The 20,138-nt window shown below is 37.9% G+C and overlaps 1 long non-coding RNA gene across 1 annotated transcript in view; it reads left to right on the forward strand.

Annotated features, from left to right (window-relative positions):
- LOC109025927 (uncharacterized) overlaps positions 1-20,138 on the forward strand; it is a 234,895-nt gene that overhangs the window by 40,856 nt on the left and 173,901 nt on the right. The window lies entirely within an intron of this gene.

The raw sequence follows: 20,138 nt of genomic DNA on the forward strand, positions 1-20,138 counted from the left end.
AAGAAGTGATGCTTGAGAAAGAGAACCCAGGTTTACAGAGGCCTCGACATTCAGAAAAGTGTAATCAGAAAATGTAAGGAAAAATCAGACAAAACAAATAGGTCAATATGACACATAAATGTAGACTTTTTTGAATGTCCCCTTGAAAGGAAACATTATTTCTGCCACTCTACTCATTTCAACCTGAATTCCCCAAAATAGATTTTGATCTTTTGCAGAAGTTACAACTGGTCATTTACAGTTATATGTGGTTCTTAGTTATGCATATTGGTACTGCCCAGGGATTAAAATTTTCTTTGTTATTCTTCCTGCTACGTTTTTGAATTTGGGATATTTTCCAGGTAAACTTAATATTTGGCTTCCTCTGAAAAATTGAAAATATCTGGTCACACCAAATGCTCAATCATCTGACACTGAGTAGTAGTTATCTCTTAAAGGGGCACATACTATGTGTTCCATCCTCGTCTCAGTAGGCCTACTTCACTCGTGTGTTATCTGCTCAGACCCAGTAGCCATTTAAATTTATGATTCCTTGATTGAGACGGAGTCTCGCTCTGTCGCCCAGCTGGAGTGCAGTGGTGCAATCTTGGCTCACTGCAAGCTCCGCCTCCCGAGTTCCCGCCATTCTCCTGCCTCAGCCTCCTGAGTAGCTGGGACTACAGGCACCCGCCACCATGCTCAGCTAATTTTTTGTATTTTTAGTAGAGACAGGGTTTCACCGTGTTAGCCAGGATGGTCTCAGTCTCCTGACCTGATGATCCACCCGCCTCAGCCTCCCAAAGTGCTGGGATTACAGGCGTGAGCCACCGTGCCCAGCCTGATTCCTTGATTTCTTAGTGATAGGGAATTTCTGCATGTGAAGACTGGCTGCTTTTTCTCTGAACCATTCTCCTGATATGCACATCTTCCCTCAATGCTAAACTTGTCATTTCTTTGTACCAGAGATAAGAGATTATTGACAATATTCTCCAGCTTGGCTTAACAATATATTTTTTATTTGGGGGAATTTGCTATTTGGAAATATATTTCTTATTTGGGAGAGTCTTTGCAAATGAAATATATTACTTGGGGAGAAAAGACTGTTTTAATTCCTTCTCTGAGCCAAGCAAATTTTTATTTGTTTTTTGTACAAAACAAGTTTTGGCAATTTTTACCATGAGAATCTGACTGGGTATGGTCCTTGCCATTGGACTCAAAGTGGCCATAGCTTTCACCATAGGGTCAGGAGTCTGCAGGGTCAAGGGGACATGGATGCTCAGAGACCAGCCTTCCTCCCTATCCCCCTATTCTGGACCAGGCTTCTAGAATTCCTTGCCCCAGTGACTGAGAGCCTACTTCCTGGGGCTGTGCAGGTTTCTTTTCTGGTTTGCTCTTTGAAGGCCAACTGAGCCACCACTGTGAATACTCCTAGGCCTCAGGGGTACCAAGTGTTTGCTATTTGGGAGGGGGCTATGGACATGTGCTCTGGGTTATCCACACACATTTGCATTAGGTCTCTCAAAGAGTGAGACAGATAAAAAAGAAAATGGCAGCTGAGGGGACGGGGATCTCCAGCTGTAGCACTTCCATGAACCCACAAATCTTAGGGGTGGCTCCAGCTCTTTCCTGCCCTTCACATCTCAACTCTGCCTACCTGTTTTCTTTTTTTCCCTTAAACAGTTCAAATTTACTGCCTCTGTACATGTTATTTCTTTTTCTTGGATTATACTTCTCCTAATTCTTCCATGGCTGGCTCCTTCTCACTGTTCAAATCTGAGCTTAAAAATCATTGCCTCTCCTAAGGCTTCTTCCCCACTACCAGTCACTTTCTTTCATTTACTCCTTTGTTTTCTGCATAGGACATTTCATAATGTGAAATCAGTTTCTAAAGGCACTTACCTATGTATTGTTCATCTCTTCCTACTTAAATAGAAACTCCATGAGAACAGATAATTTGTCCTGCCTACCACAGTCTCCCTAGAACCCAGCAGAGAGTACATGCTCAATCATAATAAGTTAATAAATGATTGACTGAGCAACTGCACACATGAATAATTGTCGTCTCTGTGCAATATAAAGACAACCACATGCAAAGCTAAAAGTATAGTTTCAATGTCAGTATTAATCAAGATAGTCCAGGGTGAGGTGCAATAACTCTCCAGCTGAAAACAGCAAGGTTTACTTCTCATTCAGCTTTTATCACCATGTGGGACAGCTAGTGCTTGATCTTGTGTTGTCTTCATCCTGGGATCCAAGTGACACTGTTCTCCATCTGGAGCATCACTGGTCACCATGGTACAGGGAGGAGGCTATCAAGTCGTTAGCTGGCTTTTGTAGCATCCACATGGAAGTACATACATCAGCTCTGTTCAGATACTGTTGGTCAAAAAAAAGCCACAAGACTGCCTGACTTTATGAGTGTCTTAAAGAAGTATCAGAAACATGGGTAAGTAGCCCCAGTCATGACCATATTTCTACTTGACGGATTCTTTACTGCTACTGATTTTAGCAGGTATTTTGCTTAGCATTGACACAACTTAAATTTGGGATACAAGTCAACATCTCATTTGTAAGTAGTCATTAGTATTTTAAATACGTACATTTTAAAAAATGAAGTCTCTTTAAAAGTAAAGGCTGTTTTTCTACGTATTTATTCTTGTCATGTTTTAGTTTAAAAAGATTTTAAGTCTTTGAAATTGTTGATAACGTTGCATCTAATTTCTTTGCCCCTTTAAATGTGATTGCTTCTGACATATTAGCCAATATGTTTAAAATAAAATGATGGGAAATCAAGTGGTTTATTCCTCTGCATACATATAGTTCCATAATGAAATTATTCCTGCTGTGAAAAATAAGTTTGCATTTTGCAGCTGGTCACAGTTGGTGAGAACAGAGGATGTATACATCTTTAATGGAGTGTGTTTCTCAGACTCTTATGACAAATGCAACCTCCCTCATTCTCTCCCACAATTAAGTAAGCAACTTTTGATTTCAAGCTTTCATTAAGGAGATGGGATACATCACACACAGGAACAGCATCTTGGAGGTTGCCTTTTAATCTATTGTCTCTTGTTTCTCCTTTTTTCTCCCTCTGCCTGTCTCAGTTCCTAACTTCCAATTATCTGTTCTTCAGACCCGGCATAAACAATTTGGATGTATACAGAGGATTTAGATACATTTCATTAACATTCCCACATATCTCATTTAAAAAAGGATTAAATTAAGACTTAAAATTTGCCATTGTAAGACCTTTATTTTCCTATATATCTATTCTTTTTATTTTAGGAAATAGTTTCCTTATTTTTACACTTGATAGAAGCCTTATTTTTAAAGTTGATAGAAGAAACAGGAAAGAAAAGAAGAGTCCCTCAACATTTCTTTGGTTTATCAGAGAAGTGGTTGGCTCTGCATGACAAACTGCCAAATGGTTCTAAGAAGCATGTCAACAATTGTTTTTGGTCAAGCTACTGTATGTGGCCTATCTCCACGGGTGATATTTGGTAGAGCTCACAACTATTTTTATTCTTAATAACACATGGAAGTATAGACCATAATGAATGAATTGTCATAACATATTTAAAGAGAGGCAATTTTTTAATAATAATTTTAGAAATGCTTACTTCTTTTTGAGATGGAGTTTCGCTCTTGTTGCCCAAGCTGGAGTGCAATGGTGCGATCTTGGCTCACTGCAATCTCTGCCTCCCGGGTTCAAGTGATTCTCCTGCCTCAGCCTCCTGAGTAGCTGGGATTACAGGCGTGCACCACTACACCCGGCTAATTTCTTGTATTTTTAGTAGAAACGAGGTTTCACCATGTTAGCCAGGCTGGTCTCAAACTCTTGACCTCAGGTGATCCGCCCACCTCGGCCGGCCAAAATGCTGGGATTATAGGCGTGAGCCACCGCACCCAGCCAAAACGTTTGCTTTTTATGGCAAATCAAGTATTTTTAAGTATGTCTTACATGTTTCTATGAAAAATTTCTCCATCTTTATAGAAAAACAAGAAGGAAATCAGGGATAGGGTGATTAATATCTATTAAAACTCCATATGTGCTAATCATAATAGTGTTGCTTTACTTATCTCAATCTCTCCCTCAACAACCTGTGAAATAGCAATTATTCTCATTTATGTATTTGTTTTTACTAAAGGAATAAGGGTATCCAGAGCTTCACAGAATAGGAAGCCAACAGGAGCCCATCTCACAGTCTTAGACTTACGAAGAAGTATGGTACCGTCACTATCCAAACAGGATAGCCATGCTTGTAACATTATTATTAAATCTTGTCCTCCAATATTTGATTTTCCAAGGATTTCTGATATCACTTAAGTTATTTTATCATGTATAATTTTCAGGTTGGTTGTATAAAATTATAGCCCAGTAGATACAAATATGTATTATTTTATTATTGCATTCATTTATTTGTATTAATAATATTTTTTACATATATCATTTAGAATGTTTAAAATATAATTTTAAAAACTCAGCCATGATCCTTTCACCAAAAAATAACTGCTTTTTACATATTGATATATTTACCATTCATGGTGGTTCACATCTGTAATCTCAGCACTTTGGGAAGCCGAGGCAAGAGGATCACTTGAGTCCAGGAGTTCAAGACCAGCCTAGGCAACATAGTGAGATGTTGTCTCTACAACAACAACAGCAAAATAAAAAGCAGGAAGATCACTTGAGCCCAGGAGGCAGAGGCTGCAGTGAGCCATGATTGCACCAGTGCATCCCTTCCTGGGTAACAGAGTGAGACTATGTCTCAAAAAAAAAAAAAAAAAAAAAAAAAAAAGGATATATTTATTTCCAGTATAATTTAATTAAATGTATAATATATCGTATTGATCTTATGTCTATTGTGGTTTTTATAAAACATAGATTTTACCATATACATAGTTTTATGCTTTCCTTTCTTCACTTAAAATGTTATAATCAGCATTTTTGCTTGACTTTATTGCTAATCAAAAACATTTTAATAGCTGTACATTTTTTATTTATGGATATGCAATAATAAATATAGCTTTTCTCCACTGTTTCATAGATGTTTTAGAGTGTATGTAAGATAAAATTACATTCTCTCTACCTATTCCTCCAGTTGTTCTCAGTTTCATTCATTTAACAAGTCAGATTACCAAATATTGTATTTTAATTTGCCTTGAATATATCACTCCTGAATCTGCTTTTTACATGGTTTAGTATTATTTCTCCTTCATTTGCCATTGTGAGACCTTCATTTTCCTATATATCTATTCTTTTTAATTTAGGAAATAGTTTCCTTATTTTTAAAGTTGATAGAAGCCTCTGGGTTCAGGGAAACAGAAAAGAAAAAAAGAGTCCTTCAATATTTCTCTGCTTTATCAGAGAAGTAGTTGGCTCTGCATTGCAAACTGCCAAATGGTTCTAGGAAGCATGTCAAGTATTGTTTTTGGTTTAGTATTATTTCTGCAGCAACGATTAGGAGTCTACATTAAAAAAAAAAGGCAAAATGGAAAACATTGCTGTGTCTTCTATAAAACCATCACATCAAGGAATTATTCACTGCATGGAGAAGGTCTCTGAAATATATTCCTATTAGATATTAGGGATGAACAAGAAACCACTTCCCTGAATAATAAGGTCGCTTTCTTTGACCAGTTAATTTTACTCAGCACGTCTTCTTTTTTTCCTAGGACTAACAGAAAATACAAACCTAAACATAGTGTTCAACTATAGAAAATATTCGTAGTCTAGATCTATGCTCTCCAGTAGAGTAACCACTAACCACATGTGGCTTTTTAATCACATATGGCTATTTAAATTTAACTAAACTAAAATAATTAAAAATACAGTTCCTCAGTCACACTAGCCACATTTCAAGTGCTCAACAACCACGTGTTTCTATGGGCTACCATAGTGAACAGCACACATACAGAATATTTCCATCATTAAAGAAAGTTCTGTTGGACAGCACTGGTCTAGATTATGAATCAAATTATAAATTTATAGCATTTGATGCATCTTTACATTTTAGCTTAATTTAAACTGTCTGGATGACTACTTACTTAATACTTACTGCCTGCTACTTTCTCTGACTTTTAAAATTAGGTATCTGTGAATTGCAAATATGTGGTTAAAAATAACATCCTAAGTTCTTACAATGTTGATACCTAACTGTTAGACGACTAGAGAGGTTATCAAGGCTTACAAAGGAATTTAAAAATTGATTATCTTGGTTATCTAGATTTGCATTGTCACCTATTTTTTTTTTTTTTTTGAGATGGAGTCTCACTCTGTTGCCCAGGCTGGAGTGCAGTGGCGCGAACTCGGCTCACTGCAAGCTCCGCCTCCCGGGTTCACGCCATTCTCCTGCCTCAGCCTCCTGAGTAGCTGGGACTACAGGCACCCACCACCGCGCCTGGCTAATTTTTTTTTGTATTTTTAGTAGAGATGGGGTTTCACCGTGTTAGCCAAGATGGTCTCGATCTCCTGATCTCGCGATTCGCTGGCCTTGACCTCCCAAAGTGCTGAGATTGTAGGCGTGAGCCACCGCGCCCGGGCTGCATTATCACATGTAAGGCTCCTGTCCACCTAAGTTAATATGAATGTCCCAGTCTCATTCCCCTCATACAGTCTCATTTGCTACATTCCTTGTGATAAATGTCACTGAGTACAGGCCTTTTCAGTCCCATTAGGGTGATGCTGTAAATGATGATGGTTCAATGATGCTGTACTTCTATTTCTGGTGTGCAGTGTCCTGTTCATTTCTAGGCACAACTGCAGGCAGGTGAACACTAGGGAGAGTTTCAGGAATAGCGGTGTCAGTTTTGGCTGGATGACATGGAATGTTTTATATGCCATTTGGGACATTTGGCTCAGTTTGAAAATCCTAAAGCAACATTCATATTTTAGAATTAGAAATTCCGCATACCTATCTATAGTGTACACTGATTTGAACTGGATTTGAAATAAACATATCAACAGGCAAATCTTCTTAGGGCTGGTGATGGCACATACTTTTGAAATGCTTAGGTATAAACAAAGCAAGCATACATTTTCTAGGTCTCACTATACAGTCATAAAACGCTTGGCTATAAATCAGTATGGACCACTTTAATTTCATTTCTTGCCCACATAATCAAAACATGAAGCTCTCTTTTCTTTAACACATAATTCTTCTCAATCATTACATAAATTGCCATATTTCTTAATAACAAAGTAAATGCTTGGGTTCAGCTATGATTTACAGATTGGGTAAATTATTAGCTATATGGTTGTAATATGCTGATCTGCTTACAAAATATGTGTTTTAAGTAAATACATCTATGACTACAGAAGAGAATGTTATCCATTACTATTTAGATCTTTTAAATATCTTCTCTATAGCAGGGGCAAGTACTTCCAGCTGGGTTATATTATTTGTGTTAATTTTTTTCAAGGCTTCATCATCGAAACCTGCAAAAGTTGATAAGGACGTGCCTTCATACAACCACATTTACTATAAGGATGTCACATAATCTTTTGTCACCGATTCACTTTCCAACTTTCAGAAATTATTTGACTAAGTTGAATTTGTTATATTTCCCAGTTCCCTGATGCCATTGATTGTATAAGTCACCATCAATTTATAGATAATCTTTCTGAGGGTTAAGCAGGGATCAATTTCGATAAAAGTAATGTTGATTGGCAATTAGCTGTCAAATACATTCTGCCATTATCATCTAACACCAGAATTTTTCTGAAGGAAAGAGTTGTTTTGGTGGGTAAAATATTTTGTTGAAGATTTGGGGCTGCTGCTCAGCAATTCAGGTCTTATGTGTCTTGGAGGCAAGATTCCGTGTCTCCAAGACACATGTGACTGGATTGCTGAGCAGCAATGTGTGTGTGTGTGTGTGATGAAGTTCTGCATACAGACCAAAGACTTTGGAGCTTGGGGTGGGGCAATCCTGGAGATAGTAAAAAAGCAGGGAGAGTGATGAGAAGGACATGTACAAATTGGAAGTGAAGCCTTCCAGTTTGACTTCTTCATATCTCCCACCAAATCTTCAGCAAATCATGCATGCTTACAGAAACCCTAGTGGGAAGATGATTTTGTAGAACTTGGTGGAAAGGCCAAAAATATTTCACACCTGAGTAGTGGCAAAGATGTAGGGGCCAGGCTCAGAAGAACTATGGAGCGTAAATCCAAGAGTCAGTCCATGTTGATACCAATAGATCTACTCTGTTTATTGCAAGAACGTATCAGTTTAGTTATACATGCCCTATGGAGGGAATTTAGTTCTTGTCAGTATTTCTTCAGTATAGTCAAAGCTGCAAAGAGCACCTCTACCTGTCTCCTGAAACACACAGAGGAGAACTTCTCTCAAAAATGCACCTATAAGTATTATTTTTGGTTAATTGTAAATTTACTACATATTTACTACAAATTATCCACCAAAGTAACTATATAAATTTATGCTTTGATTTTCATGAATGAAAGTTTTCTTTTACCCTTATTTTTGTGAACAAAAGACATTATCTTTCTAATTAAGTATGGGATGCTATTTTATTATTTTATTTATTTGTATTTAGTTAATTTATTTTTTGCTGATTGTGAGTGAGACTGGGCAGCTTTTCTTAACTGTATTAACCAGTATGTTTCCCTCTTCTGTGTATTGCCTCTGTTTTCTTTGGCAGGCATTGCTAATTGTCTCTCCCTATCCATCCTTCACTTCTTTATCAACAGATTCTAATTTTATTTGAGATCCCAATATGCCCAGGTAAACTTATTTTCTCCTTTCACTTGAGTCTGGAGTGGGGGCCGTGTAACCCAGCTCTGGCAAATGGAAAGTGGGAGTCACTGGGGCCTCCAGGTGAATTTTTTAAAGGCAGGTCTTTTACTTGTGTCCCTGGCACGTCACTTCTGTTTATTTCTGGAGCACAGACCTGATACCTGGAGAAAAGGAAGAAGACTGTCCTAGGTGAAGAGAAAGTCTATTGAACAGGAAAGAAGCCAAGCCCTTGATGATTTCCTCAGACTGCTGTGCTGACCCTAGATGGCTTCTTTCCCTACCTCTGATTATGAGAGGAAAATCAGCCTACATTTACTTAAGCTGCTCTAACCACATTTCTTTAATAAGTAGCAACATGTCATACTATTACGGTGTCTTTGTGCCATTTTTAATTAGCTTGTTTTTTTCTTATTGATTTCCAAGAGTTCTTAATATATGATAGATAAAAATCCTTTGTCAGTTATATGTGCCATAAATATCTTCTCCCAGTGACAGATATTTTGTTCTGACTCTTTCTCTAACTTCACTGTGGGTTCTGAAAACATTGCTTTCCCTTTCTAGATCTTGGGTTGGTATTCTGTAAAATGAAGAGTAGAGAGTATCCAAGGATTTTTCCAGCCCTTATATTCTGAGTTCACTGATACGGGCTTAATAAACATGTCTCTGAACAGCTGCACAGAGTGGCTGGTCAGCCACAGCCAGTTATCTTGATAAAGCTCTTTCTGTCCCTACTGATCGATCACACAATCCAGACTGATTACTTAAGAGACTATTTGCAAACCATTCTGGTTAGCTGTAGAGTGATCCATCTTTTTGAGCATGTATAAAAATACCCTTACAGCTATAGAGTTGAAAACTATCTTACATTACCCAAGGCAAAAAAAAAAAAATCATAGGAAAACAAAAGAACAATTTTACAACATTTCAGCACATGTAATGTTAAACTAAATGGACATGAGTTGTCAACAGAACTTGAAAACAGCATATTCCCCTAATAAACAATAGAAGAAAATGGTGAGTAATTCTTGATATGTTTCAGAAATGCTCATTAAGTTCTATTATAAAATAACAACTTACTGAAGTAAAGTAGTTTGCTAGTTGTCAGTTTTGGATTTGATTTAAAAACAAATGGTGGATAAATCCTAAAAGTCAAACAAAACAACAGGTAGATTAGAATGAGTATTTATTCAAGATGGTCTGTTTTCCACTGTTACTGGGAAAAGAAAATGATTTTAAAACTGGGAAAAACCTCCCCTAAATTTCAGATTTTTCTTTGTGCTTGTATAGAAGCTGATGTAGAAAGGATTATGAGAAACTGTTTGGATGAAATTGAGAGAATACCTTTTCAGGAGTCAAGACCATCTTGGACTTCAGCCTTGCAACACCAGCCCCTACATGAGTACTGGGTTTGCCAAAGGCTTTGCATGACTCTTTTTCTAATTCCTAGGCTCTGGAAGAGACGAACCTGCCAAGCTGTCTAGAGCTGCAACTCTCAGGTTGGTAACAGTTTACATGAGGTTTACCTGAGAACTGAGTGCATGAACGCACTAACCTGATTCAAGTGAATGATATGTGTGAGTAAATAAAGTTTTGAATGCCAGGAGTGGAAAAACAAACAGAAAAAACCGTAAGGTGATTAATCACTCCCATTCTTCCCTTACACGTCTGTTTATGGAAAACGTCAGAGCTGCCTACTTTATCTCATCCTTCATCTCCTGACTCATTAGCTTTTCTTTGTTATAAGTCAAGGGTCCTCTGGACCCTAAAGATTTCTGGAGTCTAATGAAGGAGTTAGCCTAATGTTGTCACTAACTGAACTGGATGGGTAGTCCTGACTTTCCAATGTTAGGTCTTGGGCCTCTCTCTTTCTCTTGCTTCTCTGTGAGATACAGAAGAGAAATGCCTGGGCTTTTTCCTTAGAACCACACAGACTCCTGCTATTGCCTTCTCCCTATTTGTGGCAATGCTGACTCACCTCAGACAAGGTGCCAACATGGCCCCACCCCTCCAGTGCCACCCAAACAACAGCAGCAACACCCAGGAGGCCCATAAACCAAGACACCTCTTGGGGTAGCTTATCTCTGCATGGTGACCACTGGGAGCTGCTCACCTGTCCCACTGGAGTCTGGGTTCCATATCTTGCAAGAGAGCAAGATTCTCTCTTGCTGCTAGCAAAATGGCTTCCCTCATCTTGCCCTGCTTCACGTCTTCATTTTGGTGAGGGTCAGAGGTAGGTTAGGAGCCCTGCGGTCAATTTGTTTGTGTCTGTAGTGAGGCAACTGAATCCACAGCCCCTCATCCATAGGTCAGTTTAAGAGGAGTTGAAGCCGGGCACGGTGGCGAATGCCTGTAATCCCAGCACTTTGGGAGGCTGAGGTAGGTGGATCACCTGAGGTCAGGAGTTCGTGACCAGCCTGACTAACATGGTGAAACCCCATATCTACTAAATTAAAAAAAAAAATTGCCAGGCGTGGTGACGCATGCCTATAATCTGAGCTACTTGGGATGCTGAGACAGGAGAATTGCTTGTACCTGGGAGGCGGAGGTTGCAGTGAGCCGAGATCATACCATTGCACTCCAGCCTGGGCAACAAGAGTGAAACTCCATCTCAAAAAAAAAAAAAAAAGTAGTTAAACCTAGACCTGAGAAATCTTCCTTGCAAGGTATCAGGTCCCGGCATTACTTCTGCCCCTCATCCCAGGCTCCTTTCTCACTGATGAAGGGGACTCTCTCAGTGCACCCACCACTGGCTGCATCCCTCCAGCAATCTCTTTCATTTTCTCCTCTCCTCTCCTCTCCCGTTACTTACTATTGTCTGTGAACTTGAATAGATTTACCTGAACTCCATTTTTTGGCCAGAGTTCAATTATTTCTTTTTCTGTGCATGTTTGTGTTTTTGTTTGTCTTATAGACTAGTAATGATTTCCATAAAGGTTCATAAGAGGTATTTGTGTGAATTTGTTGAGTATATTGATTCTTTTTCTCTGGAACGGGGCAGTAGAAATCTTTGATGCCCTTTTCTATATTTATTGGACCACCTGAGTTTACCAGGAGTGCTGGTGAAGTGTTTCCAGCCCACCGAATGTTTTTGATATTAATTCTGAAATGTACATCTAACTTGATTTAAAAAACCAAAACAATGGCTCTGCAAAATGAAAAGAGTAAAAAACCACCCTTGATCTACTTTGTTGAGTAATCAATCCCTTCATTTCTTCCCCATAAGTTAACATCTGGTGGATGCCAGCCTTGGTTTACATGCTTATCTGTTCATTCATTATTAAAGTGAAATAAAGACCTGAAAGTCTCTATGTAAACAAGATACATGATATTTTTGTCCATGTAAAAAGTTCATTCTTCTGCATTTTTTCATCATTCAAATTTTGCACCAAAACAACATGTTTTCCATTACAGTAGTTTTATAGTCAGTTTTTATATCTGGTAAGGTAATCATGATAAATATTCATCTTTTAAAAAATAATCCTTGATATTCTTACCTACTGATTTTTAAATATGGATTTATAATAATTTTGTCCTCAGAACAACCACATCAAGGTATCACTAACAATTAAGTTATACCCATTGTATTGGAAATAGTGATAGCTTTGTAAAATTTCATCTTTCCATTCAGGTATATATAAGTATATATCTTCATTTATTAAAGTGTCCTAGTACGATTTGCTAGTCAGGGCTCACCAGAGAAACATAATAAATAAGACATATATCTATTACCTAAGTTGACCCATAAAGGTACCCATTGCAATAAGATTTTTCAAATTTCTTCAAATCTTGTGCATATTTTCAAAGTTTATTCCATAATAGTTCATGTTTTTGCTTGCTATTATAAATTATGATGCCTTTCTCACATTATGTTTTTAAAGTATAACATTCTGGCCTAAGTAATGCATATAAAACTTGTAGAAAAGTTCTTGGCACATGGGAAAGTCTTAATGAATACTGTTGTTCTGTGTATATTTATTATGCATCTAGGCACCTGTCTTAGTCCATTTTATGCTACTGTAACAGAATACCACAGACTAGGTAATTTATAAAGAGCAAAGCCTTATTTCTACACTTCTGGGGGCTGAGAAGTCCAAGAGCATGGTGCCAGCATCTGGTGAGGGTCTTCGTGCTGTGTGATAACATGGCAGAAGTGCAAGTAAGAACGAGAAATAGAGAGGAAATTTGGCTAAACTCATGCTTTTATGAGCCCACTCCCAGGATAACTAACCCACTTCTACAATAATGGCATTAATCCACTGACCTAATTACTTCTGAAAGTCCCCACTTCTTAATAACATTACAATTGGAATTAAGTTTCAACAAAAATTTTGGAGGGAACATTCAAACCGTAGCAACACTTAATACTCTCATACTAGTTTTAAAATTTCCTTTTCTTAACTATTTTTTCTTATAGTTATAAATAATATAATCTAGAAATAAGTTTAATTTTTACCCATTATTTCAATAAATGCCTTGACAAATGGAATTACCTGAAAGTAAAAATCTTCGGCATGGCCAAAAAAAAAAAAGAAATGAAGAGACAACCCACAGATTAGGAGAAAATATTTGCAAACCATACATTGGGTAAGAGGCTAATATAAATAACATATTGGGAACTCAAACTACTCAACAACAAGAACCCAAATAACCCTATTATAAAATGGGCAAAGGACTCAAATAGACATTTCTGGGAAAAAAAAGCATACAAATGACCAGCAGAAATATTAAAAAGGATCAATATCTCTAATCATCATGGAAAGGCAAATTAAAATCACAATAAAAATAACCTCATACCTGTTAAAATAGCTACTATCTAAAAGATGAAAAAGCAAGGGTTGGCGAGGATGTGGAGAAAAGAGAGTGCTTATACTCTTGTACACTGTTGGTGGGGATGTAAATCAATAAATGCATTGCTTATTGTTTTGGCTGTATCCTCAAAAACACATCTTAATAATATTAATAAAGGAAGACATCTTGGTCTTCTTCCTGAGAATAAGGGGAACCCTATTTTTGCATGTTAATTTTCTCCACTAAATTCCCTTTGTTTTATTTAGGGACAGTTTTTGCTTTGTTTATCCTGGCCTCTTTCATACTTTGTATTTTTCTCATTTTCAGGTCACCCTTAGTTGTCTATTTTTAGCAATGTGACCAAAAAAGCCATTTGGTAACTCTTCGTACACGGACAGAGCTTTTAGTCTGATGGACTTTACTGAAGAGTGATGGGGGTGGGAAATTTTTGTGATGCTGCCTCAAATGTCAGAAATTGGGGACTTTCAACTTCTCCAGCTTTTAAATCTTGTTGACTCCTTTGTTTGAAAGCATTAGCCAGGTCTTCAGGAGTGTTGCACACAGGGTGTGTGCAGAATTAACTATACAGACTTTAAACGACTCCCTTTTGCTGTCAGGCTCATGTCTTGTTCCTTCTTTTTCTTCTATACCTTGTACCTAGTGTTTCTGAGTCTCAAATCTTTCTGAGATACTGGAGAGGTGGAATGCCTTTTTTTCCTGGATTATCATTTTAAGTTCTAATTTTGTTTGTTTGTTTGTGTTTTTTGAAACAGAGTCTTGCTCTGTCACCCAGGCTGGAGTACAGCGATGCGATCTTAGCTCACTGCAATCTTCACCTCCAGAGTTCAAGCAATTCTTGTGCCTCAGCCTCTGGAGTAGCTGGGACTACAGGTGCTCATCACCACGCCTGGCTAATTTTTGTATTTTTAATAGAGACAAGGTTTTACCATGTTGGCTAGGCTGATCTGGAACTCCTGACCTCTGCCTCCGCCTCCCAAAGTGCTGGGATTACAGGTGTGAGCCACTGCACGCAGCCAAGTTCTAATAAGTCTTTAAATTAACGATTTTGTTAGCTGCCTGATTTAGAGCCTTGTAAGATGTGAAAACATTATTTAATTTCTAATTTTCTAAAAGCTTTTAAAATTAGGAATTTCAACGCCTTTAGGAAACTCTTGAATTTTCTGATTGTTTTTATTATTTACCAATTATTCAACTTTTCCTCCTCATTCTCTAATTCTTCAGCACTAATTGAGTATTCGCTGTGCTGTAGATGCTTCTTAGAGAATACAAAACTAAGTAGAAGATACCCTGGGCCATCACAAAGCTTTTAATATAATTGAGAACCTGTTTAAACAATTAAGTATAATTAAATAAGTGTAAAATAGATGTACAGGGAAAATGCTGTGGGGATCAAAGGAAGAAGCAATTAATTAGAAATGAGACTATTAGGGAAAGTTCCACATCGCTGTTGTCATTTGGGTTGGAATTTGAAGCATGAGCATCTATTTTCTATAGTATTAATAGGGAGTTGTGATGGGCTTGCAGTAATATTCTGGGCCAAAGGAACAGTGAGAAAAAACCAAAAGTGTGGGGAAAAAAGTGAGAATACATGGATAATGGCAAATAACTTTCTCTGGTTGTTCTCTAAGCTGTATGGAAGAGGAGATGTATTTCAAAGTTGAAGGGGTCAGATTAATGAAAGCCTTGAAGGATTTTTGTCTTTATGCCATGTGTGTGGACATTCAGACTTGTCAAATAGTTTTTACAATAGCAACATGATCAAAACTCTGCTTTACAAAGATAAATCTGGGGAAAGTGTAAAGGATGGATTGGCAAGGTGAAAGATCAGAAGCAGGGAGCCTGGTAAAAGGCCTGAGTTCAGAAAGAGATTAATAGAGCCCAAACTAAGGCATTGGACATAGTAACTGGAAGAAAGGGATAGATAGGAGAGTCACTTGGAATATATAATTGATAGAAATCACAAACTCATTGGAAATAAGGGCTAATAAAAAAAAAGCAGAAATGAAGAATACATCAGGCTTTCCAGCCTGAGTAACTTGAAGAGTTGCAGGATGATTCCCCAAAGTAAACACAAGAAGTGAACAGAAGAGAATAAAGGAAAGGTAATAGGATGCTCCTAAAAGATACCATGTCAGGAAGTACCACTCAAAGCTTCTTTGGTCACAGGAACGAAAAACTTCCCTCCACTTTGGAGTAGTCAAAATTTCTCCATGCGGAGCAAAGTTCTAGCTTCATTATATTGGTGCTATAACTAAGAAGTTACAGAATTTGATGAAGAATAGCTGGGAGACTTTAACTTAGGCTGTAATGAAAAACCAGATTACAGATACCTGAATAATAAAATGCAATCAGAAATGGTGGCTCTCCAACAAAGACAGTGACACTGAGGGTGAGGTTTACACATACACACAAATACACACACACACAACACATGAACACATACTCACTTGTAGTAGGCCATTTATGGTGGGAAAATTGCATTAATAAGAACCTGGGTTGTCTTCAACCCATGACTGAAAGGCAAAATTGAGTCTGCCTTGGAATCACCATTGATCTAAAATTATGCTGGAATGCAACTGTGCATGACTACGTAACTTAAGTTTGTGCCAAGGAAAGGTAACCCTAAGCTTTTTTCTTCCATCCATTCAGAACATGCAGAGACACCCACCTAATTTCTTGGATGCTTTAATCATGGCCATGGATCAGTCTGTTATTCTGACTCCTCCTGGGCCACTGTGGAGTGGTGCTGGCTGTGTCCTTAAAACAGAGGAAACTCTTCTGGGAGGGGGAGTTGAATATCCAGCACTAAAAGTGCTGCCCTAACTCTAATCCACACTGGGCTCTCCCAGAGGCATGGTGTCAAGCAAAACAAGGGGATGGGGATGGGGGTACATGACTTCTTCTCTTGTGGCTGGAATTTCTCTAAGAGTTAAACTTTGCCACTCTGATTCCTAAAAAACCTACTTCCCGAGGGCAATAATGTGGCCCCTAGAGAAAATAAACAAGGGCAGAAATGCATTCTTTCTGAAAAGAAGAATTTCTCTGTGTCTCTTTGAGTATCCGCTTTCACCAAATGATCCATCCACCTTATTTAGATTGAGCTAATATAACTATCAGCCATAATTTGCTAATTTACCTTTTTTGATTTCCTGATCAGGGTGAGTGTCCCCTTCTAAAAATCTTCAAGCCACTTGTTCTTTGGATATATCAAGTTTTCCTTTCTCTTACCTGCCATCTACTACACTTCTTGAAATTTTCCATCCTTAGTTACATTAATTAGTCAAGAATTTCCTTGATACTGATTTTGTAACCACACTATAACTTTGTTAACACATTCTTCCACAGTATAATTTCCCTTGGGCACTACCATGGCCTGGGGAAGATCCTATAATGGAGAGACTCTGAGTGAGGACAACAATAATAAAATTTTGCAGTTAGTCCAAAGACTTATGGATGAGAAACTTCAGAACATTTCTGTGGTTACCTCTGCAGCATTAGGCTGATCTTCAGGCTAACCTCTGATCTTCAGATGGTAGACTATTAGGGCTGGGCTGATGTTACACAGCCGCTTGGTGTGGGGGCCAGGGTTTTAGGTAAGGCACATCCCCTTGAAGGCCTTAAAACAGAGAATGCCTGGTCATGCAAGACACAGCAAGCTGGTAGGACCTGGCCTCTGTCCTGCTTGGTATGGCATCATGAAAAAATACTATGCCTGTCTGTACAACAGATCAATGTCTCCTTAATAATAACCAATTTTGTTTTTAACAGAAAGTAGTTTATATACTGAAGGTGTTAGTCATTATAATCTTTTATAATGCCTCACTTTTGTATAGTACTTCTCAGTTTATAGAACTCTGCACACACTTGATCTCATTTAATCTTCCTATGACCTCAGGCAGTATACCTTATTAACCTCCCTTTGCAAGTGTGATGACTTAGAACCGTGGAGATTAAAACACCTTTTCCAGGTCTTTTGCTCCTCCTCCTCGAGTACTTTGTCCAGTAAACCCCAACTGCTGCATGATCGAGGACCTGGATAGTTGGTGCAAGCCTCAAGGCTGGCTTGGAAACATCCATCAGCAGAGTTGCTCTGATATTTCTTTAGAACTAGGCTGGATGTCCTTGGTCATCATGTTTCTACTGTCACATGTACACATTCTTTCCCTCCTTGCCTTAGTTAGAAACTGCTTACCCCTCCAATCTCAGCTGAGTTGTTGGTCCCTTTTGGAAGCTCTCTCTGACTTCACTTACCTCCACCTCATCCTATACTCTCTGCCTGTAACAAACTTCTCTTTTGTGTAATTATGTGATTAATGTTTATGTCCCTTGGAAGCCCTTGTATGTCTATTGAGTAAGAAAAATCTGTTTTTGTTCGTTGTTACGTCTCAGTGCCCAACAGTTTCTACCCCATAATAAGCACTCAATATATATGTTTTTAAATGGTTGAATGAATAATTAAGTCTTACTTGAATAAGTTCACCCATTTGTTGGAAAAGCAATAATTTAATAATCTGGTACTGGAAATGTTTTTAAAGACTTTTTCTCCAACTAAGCAAATTTTCTTATTGTGAAACAGACCATGAATCCAGTTCCCCTGGTACTTAAACTATTTCATGGAAGTAAATGAAGCTACATAAAATTAGTTAAGTCAAGCAGAGGAATATTTAAGAAGTTTCAGTTTGAGCACATAAAACTAGTTTCATCCAGAATGAATTATTGAATTTATCAAAGATGTCAAGCTTTTTTTTCCCCAAGAAGGCTAGCCACTGAAAGACTTTCATACCAGTGGATTAAATTAATTTCCAAGTATACATTTCAGTTTAAGGTAAAGGTAAATGTATCTCAACTGGCCCAAAACATAAATGTCAGTTTATGGGGTACTTGTCTGGCATGCACAAGCTTTTCTCATGAGGATGCTAAATCATGAACTGACAATCTGATTTGTCCATTTTGTCTTTGATGCTAATGCTGTAGCAGGAATGCATACTCATATTGTTATTTGTAGGAAATCTCTCACAGAGTAGTTTGAGTGGTGACACAGAATTTATTGTCTTTATCCATGCTTTTAATAACACTAACAGACAATTCAGTGAGAGCTGGTGCAATTCCCAATGTACAGACAGAATAAATGAGGCAAATCACAATTCATCATCAAGAATTAGATGAGCCAGAAAAATGCCTTTGGTGAAACAAGTTTCTTGCACTGACCTGTGAGAGGTTTGACTGTGAAATTTTGTCTCTTAAAAAAATGAATTTGCAATGAAGGAGTATCTGTAGAATAAAACTAGTGAAGAGCTATAGGAAGCAGCACAGAGATTGCTACATGACACTCCTATTGCTCTAGTGGGAGGCAGCCCAGTAGAAAGGGAAGACTGGGAGCTGGGAGACCTGGGTTCCAGTTCTGGTTTGCAGCAACTTTCTGACTAATCATTGGCAAGTCACTTTACTACTCTGGCTCACAGTTTTTATACCTATAAAATGAGGAAAATAAATTATGTATGGCTCCAAATGTGAAATTGCTTCTTGGTTGCATCAGAAGGACCGGGGACTTTTTAAAATGCAGATTCCTGGCTGCTTTCCAAGACTTAACAAATCAGAACCTTTGGGAGAAGAGTCAAAACTTGGGAATCAATATTTTTAATAGCTCCATAGATGATTCTTGCAAATTAATGAAATACAGCTGGAATACTTTCAGCCACAGATTGTAAGCTCTGGCTCCTTCATTCAACAACCTAATCACAATCCATATCTCCAGGGCAGCAATGGAGACTGTGGTGGTGTCTCTGGTTTTGATTTAGCACAACTGTTCATCAGGATGTATTGCCTGGGATGGTTAATGTGTACAAAAAATAGGTCGAAAGAATAAGTAATAACTACTATTGATAGCATAACAGGTTGACTATAGTCAATAATAACTTAATCTTACATTTTAAATAACTAAAAGAGTATAATTGGAATGTTTGTAACACAAAGAATAAATGCTTGAGGGAATATATATCCCATTTCCTATGATGTGACTATTTCACATTGCATGTCTGTATCAAAACATCTCATATACCCCACAATTATATGCACCTCATATGTACCCACAAAAATTAAAAATTTGAAAAAATTTGAAAAAGATGTACTGCTTGGATTTTCTAGGCAATGCATAATTTGAGGAATATAGAGCTAAACTATTGTTAGTCTCTTCAGGGTCCATAAATGTCATAAAATAGAAATGGGACATAGCTGTGCCAACAAAGGACACCCATGGAAAGATTTTGAGATGACTGTCATTCACAACTTGCATCTTAGGAAGTTATCTCCCGCAGTAGGTTGGTGGACTAACTGTTGCTGCAACCTAGGCAATGGGTCATGAGCACCAGAACCAGGGCAGTGACCTACTGCATATCTAAACCAAGCCAAAGACTGTCAAGCCGACCCTATAGCCTTTTAGAATGAATGGTGGCACTTCAGAAGCATGTGTTTGTGTGTATGTGTGTGTGTGTATTTTTCTGTAGGACTGTGTTTCTTACTTACATATTTAAGGACATTTGTGCTCTTTCAGTATACCTAGATGTGGTGTATGTATGTACATATGTTTAAACAGTTTT

This window comes from Gorilla gorilla, chromosome 11 (genome assembly GCF_029281585.2).
Source record: "Gorilla gorilla gorilla isolate KB3781 chromosome 11, NHGRI_mGorGor1-v2.1_pri, whole genome shotgun sequence".
NCBI classification, from domain to species: domain Eukaryota; kingdom Metazoa; phylum Chordata; class Mammalia; order Primates; family Hominidae; genus Gorilla; species Gorilla gorilla.